Raw genomic sequence first — 11,434 nt, 5'->3', positions numbered from 1 at the left:
CTGGGCGTTCAGCGCCAGAACCATGCTCTGTTCTGGCGTTGAACGCCAAGCAGATGCTCCTACAGGGTGTGATTTTTCTTCTGCTGTTTTTGATTCCGTTTTCAATTTTTATATTTATTTTGTGACTCCACATTATCATGAACCTATAAAGACATATAACTAAGAAAAATATTGTTAGATAAATAAAAATTGGGTTGCCTCCCAACAAGCGCTTCTTTAATGTCAATAGCTTGACAGTGGGCTCTCATGGAGCCTCACAGATGTTCAGAGCATTGTTGAGACTCTCTAACACCAAACTTAGAGTTTGGATATGGGAGTTCAACACCAAACTTAGAGTTTGGTTGTGGCCTCCCAACACCAAACTTAGAGTTTGATTGTGGGGGCTCTGGTTGACTCTGTTTTGAGAGAAGCTTTTCATGCTTCCTCTTCATGGTTGCAGAGAGAGATCCTTGAGTTTTAAACACAAGGGAGTCCTCATTCCATTGAAGGACTAGTTCACCTCTGTCAACATCAATCACAGCTCTTGCTGTGGCTAGGAAAGGTCTTCCTAGGATGATTTCATCCTCTTCCTTTCCAGTATCCAGGACTATGAAATCAGCAGGGATGTAAAGGCCTTCAACCTTTACTAACACGTCCTCTACTTTTCCATAAGCCTGTTTTCTTGAATTGTCTGCCATTTCTAATGAGATTTTAGCAGCTTGCACCCCATAGATTCCCAGTTTCTCTATTACAGAGAGGGGCATGAGGTTTATCCCTGAACCAAGGTCACACAGAGCCTTAAAGATCATGGTGCCTATGGTACAAGGTACTATGAACTTTCCAGGATCCTGTCTCTTCTGAGGCAATGTCAGTTGATCCAGATCACTTAGTTCATTGATGAACAAGGGAGGTTCATCTTCCCAAGTATCAATGCCAAATAATTTGGCATTCAGCTTCATGATTGCACCAAGGAACTTGGCAGCTTGCTCTTCAGTAACATCCTCATTCTCTTCAGAAGAGGAATACTCATCAGAGCTCATGAAAGGCATAAGGAGGTTCAATGGAATCTCTATGGTCTCTAGATGAGCCTCAGAGTCCTTTGGTTCCTCAGAGGGAAGCTCCTTATTGATCACTGGACGTCCCAGGAGGTCTTCCTCCTTGGGATTCACGTCCTCCTCTCCCTCATTGGGTTCGGCCATTTTGGTTATGTCAATGGCCTTGCACTCTCCTTTTGGATTTTCTTCTGTATTGCTTGGGAGAGTACTAGGAGGGATTTCAGTGATTCTTTTACTCAGCTGGCCCACTTGTGCTTCTAAATTTCTAATGGAAGACCTTGTTTCATTCATGAAACTCACAGTGGCCTTAGATAGATCAGAGACTAAGTTTGCTAAGCTAGATGAATTCTGCTCAGAATTCTCTGTCTGTTGCTGAGTAGATGGTGGAAAAGGCTTGCTATTGCTAAACCTGTTTCTTCCACCATTATTAAAGCCTTGTTGAGGCTTTTGATCCTTCCATGAGAAATTTGGATGATTTCTCCATGATGAGTTATAGGTGTTTCCATAAGGTTCACCTAAGTAATTCACCTCTGCTATTGCAGGGTTCTCAGGATCATAAGCTTCTTCTTCAGAAGATGCCTCTTGAGTACTGTTGGATGCAGCTTGCATTCCATTCAGACTCTGGGAAATTATATTGACTTGCTGAGTCAATATTTTGTTCTGAGCCAATATGGCATTCAGAGTATCAACTTCAAGAACTCCCTTCTTCATAGGCGTCCCATTACTCACAGGATTCCTCTCAGAAGTGTACATGAACTGGTTATTAGCAACCATGTCAATGAGTTCTTGAGCTTCTGCAGGTGTTTTCTTTAGGTGAATGGATCCACCTGCAGAGGTATCCAATGACATCTTAGATAACTCAGACAGACCATCATAGAATATATCCAGGTTGGTCCATTCTGAAAGCATGTCAGAAGGACACTTTTTGGTCAACTGTTTGTATCTTTCCCAAGCTTCATAGAGGGATTCATCTTCTTTCTGTTTGAAGGTCTGAACATCCACTCTAAGCTTGCTCAGCTTTTAAGGAGGAAAGAACTTGGCTAAGAAAGCCGTGACCAGCTTATCCCAAGAGTTTAGGCTGTCTTTGGGTTGAGAGTCCAACCATATTCTAGCTCTGTCTCTTACAGCAAAAGGGAAAAGCATGAGCCTGTAGACTTCAGGATCTACTCCATTAGTCTTAACAGTATCACATATATGCAAGAATTCAGTTAAGAACTGAAAAGGATCTTCAGATGGAAGTCTATGAAACTTGCAGTTCTGCTGTATCAGAGAAACTAATTGAGGTTTCAGCTCAAAGTTTTTTGCTCCAATGGCAGGAATGGAGATGCTTCTTCCATGTAAATTGGAATTAGGTGCAGTAAAGTCACCAAGCATCCTCCTTGCATTATTATTATTTTCGGCTGCCATCTCCTCTTCCTGTTCGAAAATTTCTGAAAGGTTATCTCTGAATTGTTGTAATTTAGCTTCTCTTAATTTTCTCTTCAGAGTCCTTTCAGGTTCTGGATCTGCTTCTACAAGAATGTTCTTGTCCTTGCTCCTACTCATATGACAAAGAAGAGGGCACAGAGAAAATAATAATAATAATATGGATCCTTTATATCACAGTATAGAGGTCCTTGTTGTTAGTAGAAGAAAAGAAGAAGAAAATCTGAACTCAGAGAGAGAGAGAGAGGGTTCGGATTTTTGGTGATGTGAGGAAGAGATGTTAGTAGATGAATAAATAAATAGGAGGAGATGAGGGAGAAGGATTTTCGAAAATAATTTTTGAAAAAGAGTTAGTGATTTTCGAAAATAGTTTTGAAAAAGGTTAGTAGTTTTTCGAAAATTCAAATAAAAAAATTATTAGTTAATTAAAAAGAAATTTTTGAAAAAGGGGGGAGATATTTTCGAAAATTAGAGAGAGAGAGTTAGTTAGGTGGTTTTGAAAAAGATAAGAAACAAACAAAAAGTTAGTTAGTTAGTTGAAACAAATTTTGAAAATCAATTTTGAAAAGATAAGAAGATAGGAAGTTAGAAAAGATATTTTGAAAAGATATGATTGAAATTAGTTTTTGAAAAAGATTTGATTTTTAAAATCACAATTAATGACTTGATTCACAAGAAATCACAAGATATGATTCTAGAACTTAAAGTTTGAATCTTTCTTAACAAGTAAGTAACAAAATTGAAATTTTTGAATCAAAATATTAATTGTTATTGTTATTTTCGAAAATTATGATGTAAAAATAAGAAAAAGATTTTTGAAAGATATTTTTGAAATTTTCGAAAATAACTAAGAAATTTGAAAAAGATTTGATTTTTGAAAAAGATTTTGAAAAAGATGAGATTTTTAAATTGAAAATTTGATTTGATTCATGAAAACAACTAGATTTTAAAAATTTTTGAAAAAGTCAAATCTAATTTTCGAATTTATGAGAGAGAAAAAGGGAAAGATATTTTTTTTATTTTTGAATTTTTATGATGAGAGAGAAAAATAAGAAAAATGATGCAATGCATCAGAATTTTAGATCAAAACAATGAATGCATGCAAGAATGCTATGAATGTCAAGATGAACACCAAGAACACTATGAATGTCAAGATGAACATCAAGAACATATTTTTGAAAAAAATTTTTATGCAAAGAAAAACATGCAAGACACCAAACTTAGAATTCTTTAATGCTTAGCCACTAAGAATTCAAGAATGCATATGAAAAACAAGAAAAGACACAAAACATGCAAATGCAAAGATCAAACAAGAAGACTTACCAAGAACAACTTGAAGATCATGAAGAACACTATGAATGCATGAAAATTTTCGAAAAATGCAAGATGCACATGCAATTGACACCAAACTTATAACATGACTCAAGACTCAAACAAGAAACACAAAAAATATTTTTGATTTTTATGATTTTCTAATTTTTTTTTTGGATTTTTTTCGAAAATTATTTGTAAAAGAAAAAATAAGGATTCCAAAATTTTTAATATGAATTCCAGGAATCTCGCATTCTTGGTCTAAAGCTTCAGTCCAGGAATTAGACATGGCTCACTAGCCAGCCAAGCTTTCAATGAAAGCTCCGGTCCAAAACACTAGACATGGCCAATGGCCAGCCAAGCTTCAGAAAGATATCAGAATATACTGCTTATTACTTATCAAATATGTAACTTGCCTCTATGCTGATGGTTTGGAAGCCTCAGTCCAAATGAATTTAGACATGGCTTTACAGCCAGCCAGGCTTCACATGCTTCATGAAACACTAGAATTCATTCTTAAAAATTTTGAAGCCATAGAATAATTTATTTTTGAAAATATTATTTTTATTATTTTTTTTTTCGAAAACAAAAGAAAGATTTTTGAAAAATTTTTGAAAATAAAACAAAAAGAAAATTGCCTAATCTGAGCAACAGGATGAACCGTCAGTTGTCCAAACTCGAACAATCCCCGGCAACGGCGCCAAAAACTTGGTGCGCAGAAATTGTGATTACACTTTAATTATGTAAAATTCATCGCTCTTTCTTTCCCTGGTAATGGCGCCAAAAACATGATGCCAATACCATGGTTCACAACTTCGCACAACTAACCAGCAAGTGCACTGGGTCGTCCAAGTAATACCTTACGTGAGTAAGGGTCGAATCCCACGGAGATTGTTGGTATGAAGCAAGCTATGGTCACCTTGTAAATCTCAGTCAGGCAGATATAAAATAGTAATGAGGTTTTCAAAATTAATTAATAAAATAGGGATAGAAATACTTATGTAAATCATTGGTGAGAATTTCAGATAAGCGAATAGAGATGCTTTCGTTCCTCTGAACCTCTGCTTTCCTGCTATCTTCATCCAATCAGTCTTACTCCTTTCCATCGCTGGCTTTATGTGATACATCACCATTGTCAATGGCTACTTTCGGTCTTCTCTCGGGAAAATGATCCAAATGCCCTGTCACGGCACGGCTAATCGTCTGGAGGCATCACCCTTGTCAATGGTTTCATCTTATCCTCTCAGTGAAAATGGTCAACGCACCCTGTCAAGGCACGGCTATTCATCTATCGGTTCTCGATCATGCTGGAATAGGATTTACTATCCTTTTGTGTCTGTCACTACGCCCGGCAATCGCGAGTTTGAAGCTCGTCACAGTCATTCAATCATTGAATCCTACTCGGAATACCACAGACAAGGTTTAGACTTTCCGGATTCTCTTGAATGCCGCCATCATTCTAGCTTACACCACGAAGATTCTGATTAAGAAATCTAAGAGATACTCATTCATTCTAATATAGAACGGAAGTGGTTGTCAGGCACGCGTTCATAGAGAATGATGATGATTGTCACGTTCATCACATTCAGGTTGAAGTGCGAATAAATATCTTAGAAGCGAAATAAGATGAATTGAATAGAAAACAGTAGTACTTTGCATTAATCTTTGAGGAACAGCAGAGCTCCACACCTTAATCTATGGAGTGCAGAAACTCTACCGTTGAAAATACAAAAGTGAATGGAGTTCATTGGTCTCGGCCCCAGAGGGGAACCAGAGTAACCAAGACTACTATGATCCAAAGATAAAACTCAGGATGTCTAATACAATAGTAAAAGGTCCTATTTATAATAAACTAGCTACTAGGGTTTACAGAAGTAAGTAATTGATGCATAAATCTACTTCCGGGGCCCACTTGGTGTGTGCTTGGGCTGAGCTTTAACTTTCCACGTGCAGAGGCCATTTGTGGAGTTGAACGCCAGGTTTTGATCCATTTCTGGCGTTCAACTCTGGTTTTTGATCCCTTTCTGGCGCTGAACTCCAGAATTGGGCAGAGAGCTGGCGTTGAACACCAGTTTGTGTCATCTAAACTTTGGCAAAGTATGGACTATTATACATTGCTGGAAAGCCCTGGATATCTACTTTCCAACGCAATTGGAAGCGCGCCATTTAGAATTCTGTAGCTCCAGAAAATCCACTTTGAGTGCAGGGAGGTCAGAATCCAACAGCATCAGCAGTCCTTCTTCAACCTCTGAATCTGATTTCTGCTCAAGTCCCTCAATTTCAGCCAGAAAATACCTGAAATCACAGAAAAACACACAAACTCATAGTAAAGTCCAAAAATGTGAATTTAACATAAAAACTAATGAAAACATCCCTAAAAGTAACTAGATCCTACTAAAAACATACTAAAAACAATGCCAAAAAGCGTATAAATTATCCGCTCATCAAACAGTCAGGAAAAGTGTTTGTCTTGGATGCGGGAAATACTACCAAAACCGATCCCCACACTCGAGGTAACGGAATTTTGAGGACAAAATTTTTTTTTAGGGGGGTAGAATGTAACCACCCTATCCCATGAGGCCTATGATTTCTGATTCCTTACAGCTTTCGCTGGCGCGCATAGGATTAGATATATGAAAATATAAAGCGTAGACAATGAATTAGTTGAGAAATTAGCCTAAAAGTGTTACCAACCATTAACTCGGTTTTTCCTTCCTCTTTTTCAAAAGCACGGTTTTCTTTTCCTTTTCCCGGTTCAACCGAACCAAACTTTCCCTACACAAATCTAACCCTGATCACTTCTCCTCTCAGCGCCGTTTGGAACCATGGTCACACCTCTTCAAGCATGCATTGATGCTTTGTTGAGGTGAGGAGAAGCCACGAAGCCTTATGCACCGCCTCACCCACTTCCTTTTCTTCTATCTCTTGTTAATAGTGCTTCTTATTTTCTTTGAACCAAAACACGCACAACGAAGGAGAAGAACAGAGATGGGAAGCAAAACGAAACTGAAGGGGAAGGAAGAAGCCATCCACAGAAAGAAGGAAGGCACCCCACCTCTCATCACTCTGAATCTTCGAAGCTTCTTTGTTGGGTGAGAACTAGCAACTCTCCTTCTTCCTCTTCTTCAGATTCAAATTCTGTTTTTCCCTTTTATTCCACCTCTGCCATTCTAATTTCAATTCTTGCTAGAACAGTAGTGACCGTAGGCAAGAACTCTTCCCTTGCTTGAGATGAGGTCGGCCATTCGTTCTTGAAAGAGAGGCCAAAGCTCCAACTCCATACGCTTAGGGTTCTGATTTCGGAAAGAAGTAAAAATAGAATTTCCAACTTTAAAAGAGGTAAGGGTTAGGACAAATAGATTACTATTCTTGTGGCTGTACTTGTGATGAGAAGAGATAAACTGTTATATGCTTGATTGATGATAAAGGAGGCTCTAGTATGTGTTTGAATGATGGTTAGGTTATATGAATTGTTATGTTTGAAAAAAATGCAGAAAAGTGAATTTGAGTTATGAATGTGTGTTTGTAAAAAGGGGTAAATTAATGAGTATAACCTCTTAGAGCTATGCTGACCATGCTAGAAACTTTAGTTAGTCAAAAGAAAGGTAAAACTATGGTTTTAGATGAATTTTAGGCTTGAACATAAGATTTGGCATGTGAGGTTGTTGGAAGTGCATTATGCAGAATTTCTGCAATTTCTGCATAATTGGCAGCAGAATGAATGAATTTCTGGGAGTATTCCAGATCATAATTTTTTATGAAATTATTTTTCTATGAAACTTTAATGTGTTTTTAATATCTCGTAAAAATTTTAGAATTAATTGATAAGTGGATTGGGAGAAATGATTTTTTGAAGATTGATGGTTTCAGCAGAAAATTCTGTTTCTTTACTGCAGAAGCACCAACTTCCAACTCACTTAACTTATAATTCTGATGAGTAATTAGGCTGAAACCAACGGCAGTCTCAAGATTTATGTGTCTAAAATATTCAGTTTAAATTTCGTGTCAAAAATCTTTTTAACCAATTAGATATGTTGCAAAAAGTAAGAGTTGCTTGCTGGATTTTGAAAACAGATTTGTATAAGGCGGGGCTGTGTTCCTAACCTCATAACTTTTACATGTGACATGGTAATAGTCTAAAATTTAGTTTTCTAGAAATCTGGAAGAGTCTTGTTTAAGTACATGAACTTTTAAAAAGCAATGGATGAGAATTGAATTTTTAGTGAATTTAAAGTTGGGGTGTTACATATTGTATTGCTTATAAAGTTAGATTATAATTATGACAATAGAATTGTTCTTGTATTTTTATATGTGTGATTAATTGGTGGTGTTAAAACATTACTCTTAATTATAAATAAGGTTTATAATTTAAAAAATCAAAGACTCAATTAAAAATTAAAGATACGAAAAAAATGATGTTAAAATATTCTAACTCTTTAAAATAAAAATATTCGAAATTTAATTAGAAATTATTTAAAATTTAAACTCAATAAAAATTTATATTCAATGTGTTTTGTATTAAATATATTTAATAACCTATTATATCATATTGGTTAAAATTAATTTTTATAATGTTAATTTTTTAATAACACTTTATTAGAAAAAATCATCTTTTTAGAATTTTTTAAAAATTAATTAATATTATATATATTTTGTTACATTACATCTTGTTATAAAAAATTTATTTATTTCTAATGTTTATATTAAAAATAAAAAAAATTAATTAGTAAATTTTGATCTATAATATAATAATAATATAGTAATTGTTTTATATATTATACGAATAAAAATTAATTATTTTTTTATTTATAAAAATTTTAAGAGCTTGTTTTATATATATATATATATATTTTGATGAATGTGATATATTTTTTTATATAAATAATTTTTTTAAAAAAATCTAATAGTTAATCTATTATCTTTTTTTGTTTTAATCTAAATTAAATATTTTTTATTGTTTTTGGAAAGAAAATCTTTTGAGGAATTTAATAATATGTGATGAGGAACACCGAATAAATTATACAGAAACCAATTAAAGCACAACATGAAAACATCTTTAAAAAAGGATATTTTAGACGTCTTTATCTGAGTGGCCTCCTTTTTTTTTTTGCATTTCTTTCTCTTCTTTGAGTATTTCTTTCTCATCGTCTTTTTTTTATTGTTGCGTTTCTTTTTTCCTTCTCCTCTTTCTAGTTATTTTGCAGTATTATGTGTTTTTTTTTTTTTTTTTGCTTTGTTTGATTTTTTTCTTGTTTTTATTCTTGTTAAAAAAGTAAAACAAGAAGAATCATGAAAAGATAAAATAAGAGAAGACGAATAAGAAAAGAAGAAGAAAAAGAAAAAGAAGAAGATGATGAAGAAGCAGGAGGAGTTTGGAGGGATTTTTTATTTTAATAAATAAAATAAATATAATATTTATCGAAATAAATATTTTTACGAGAATTTACCGATTTAAATTTCCTTGCCATATCTCGTTTACAGTATAAACGAGATGATGTTTCACGTATCTGTATTTTTTTTAAAAAAATTGAAAATAATAAAAAATATTAATAATATCAATAATCCAAACTTTTAGCATGCAATTGTAGGGGTGGCAACGGGGCGGGTAGGGGCGGGTTTTTGCTCTACCCGACCCCGCCCCGCCCTACAAAAAACCCGCATGAAACCCGCCCCTCCCTACCCGCGGGTAGTAAAATGTAAAACCCTAACCCGCCCCTGCGGATACCCGCCCCGCCCCTACCCGCCCCTATAATTATTAAATTCAACAAATAAAATAAAATTTTAAAAATTATATAACCACCATTTACATACATAACATAAATTAAAGTAAAAATTTATATATGATATAATATTATTAATCATTTTACTAATTATTTTATATATGTAACATATATTATATATTAAAAATATATATATTATATATACCGGGGCGGGTAGGGGCGGGTTTAACCTAAACCCGACCCCGCCCCGCCCCGTCCAAGAACCCGCCCCGTTAAAATCCGCCCCGGTGCGGGGGCGGGTAATTACCCGCCCCGAACGGGTAGGGTCGGGGTGGGTACCCGCGGGTTCGGGTAGTATTGCCACCCCTATGCAATTGGTACATAAAAATGTTGGTAAAAGAGATTAAAATAGATATGATTGATTAATTTTAGTCCATTTTAAATGATAGGAATTAACACGTTTACTTGAAAACCATTAAATTCCTCACTATTAATACGGTTATCTTTTTTCTAACTACCCACTGTTTAAAAATTTAAAATATAATTTAAATACACATGATTTATTTAATGACCTAGTTAATGTATATTACTACTCTATTAGTATATAATATGAAATTTTTTTATTTAAATTATATTTCCAACTTTTGTGTACTCCCATGCAACAAATAAAATTTATATGTACTTCCGTCCAAAAACGAAAAAAGTAGGTGAATATAAAAGAAAGCAAATATGCTGCCCACTATTGATAATAGGTAGTTACAAAAATATTTCTAGTACACTGTTTAGGGGTGGCAAAACGGGTCGAGCCCGTCGGGCCGATCCACTAAACCCGCTAAAAAAGACGGGTCGGGCTAGGATTTGGAGCCCGCCAAATTAAAAAAACCCCGCCAAATTCGCACCGTCAAATTGGCGGGTTTTGACGGGGCGGGACGGGCCGGTCCGCCGGGCCGAAGATTTTTATTTTTCTTTTTTTTTATTAAATAAAAAATTGATTACTATTATAAAATTAATAATTATAGAATTTTTAAACACTTTTTTTTATTTTTTGTTTTTATTCTTCTTTTAGTTATTAACTTTATTTATTTTATTTGACAATTTTGTATATATGCTCAAATTATGTGACTTATTTTTTAAAATAAAGATGATTCTATTGACAAATATTATTTTGAATAATTTTATTGAAGTTAAAAATTTTAAAAAAATAGTAAAAAAATTATATTATAATTTGACTATTTTTTATTTGTATTTGATTTTTTAATTATTATTTTTTGGTTAATTTTAATAAATTTTATTTTAAAAAAAAAGAAGCGGGCTAGCCCGCCAACCCGCCAATCCGCCATAAAGTGGGGCGGGCTAGCATTTTGAACCCATTTTAGTTGGCGGGGCGGGACGGGGCAGGTTGGGGCGGGCCGGCCCACTTTGCCACCCCTAACACTATTAATAATATGTAATTACAAATATATTTTTAATTTTGCTAATGAGTAATAACTCAAATGGTATAGTCTCTTCATAAGAGGTTGCGGGTTCGAGTCTCCTATCTTTGGTAAAAAAAATATATTTTTAATTATACATTATTAATATATTTATTTCTTCTATATTCACTTACTTTTTTTGTTTATTGCATAGGAGTACATAAAAATTTAAAATATAATATTTTATGGCTCATCCCTTCCTAATAAAATAACAAATATTCTACATATTTTTTATGAATAACTTTATTAAATAGAATTTTCAAATTAATTATATAATTATTTTTACTTTTAAATTGTGAATATTTTAAAATATGTTACAAAATATTTGAATGAATTTATTTTTAATGTACTGATAATATAAAAATAAGCAATAAGTAATTATTTAATGCTCAATATGATATTGGTTATTATGATAATTACATGAGAATTGAAACGGTTATCTCTCACTTCTCTCCCCACTATCCATCAATCT

General features: G+C 34.0%; 1 long non-coding RNA gene and 1 other non-coding gene across 2 annotated transcripts; both read left to right on the top strand.

Moving 5' to 3' along the window:
• The first annotated feature begins 1,937 nt into the window (after nt 1-1,937).
• On the top strand, nt 1,938-2,045 carry LOC112774088 (small nucleolar RNA R71). The gene has a single exon (XR_003188595.1). It is a non-coding gene; the product is annotated as a small nucleolar RNA R71 (small nucleolar RNA).
• Nucleotides 2,046-6,589: 4,544 nt separating this feature from the next.
• Nucleotides 6,590-7,334, top strand: LOC140181594 (uncharacterized). Its single transcript, XR_011876485.1, has 2 exons — nt 6,590-6,862; nt 6,966-7,334. It is a non-coding gene; the product is annotated as an uncharacterized lncRNA (long non-coding RNA).
• The last annotated feature ends 4,100 nt before the right edge of the window (nt 7,335-11,434 follow it).

Source organism: Arachis hypogaea, chromosome 18 (genome assembly GCF_003086295.3).
Source record: "Arachis hypogaea cultivar Tifrunner chromosome 18, arahy.Tifrunner.gnm2.J5K5, whole genome shotgun sequence".
In the NCBI taxonomy this organism is placed as follows: Eukaryota; Viridiplantae; Streptophyta; class Magnoliopsida; order Fabales; family Fabaceae; genus Arachis; species Arachis hypogaea.
This window is presented reverse-complemented; position numbering and strand designations above follow the sequence as displayed.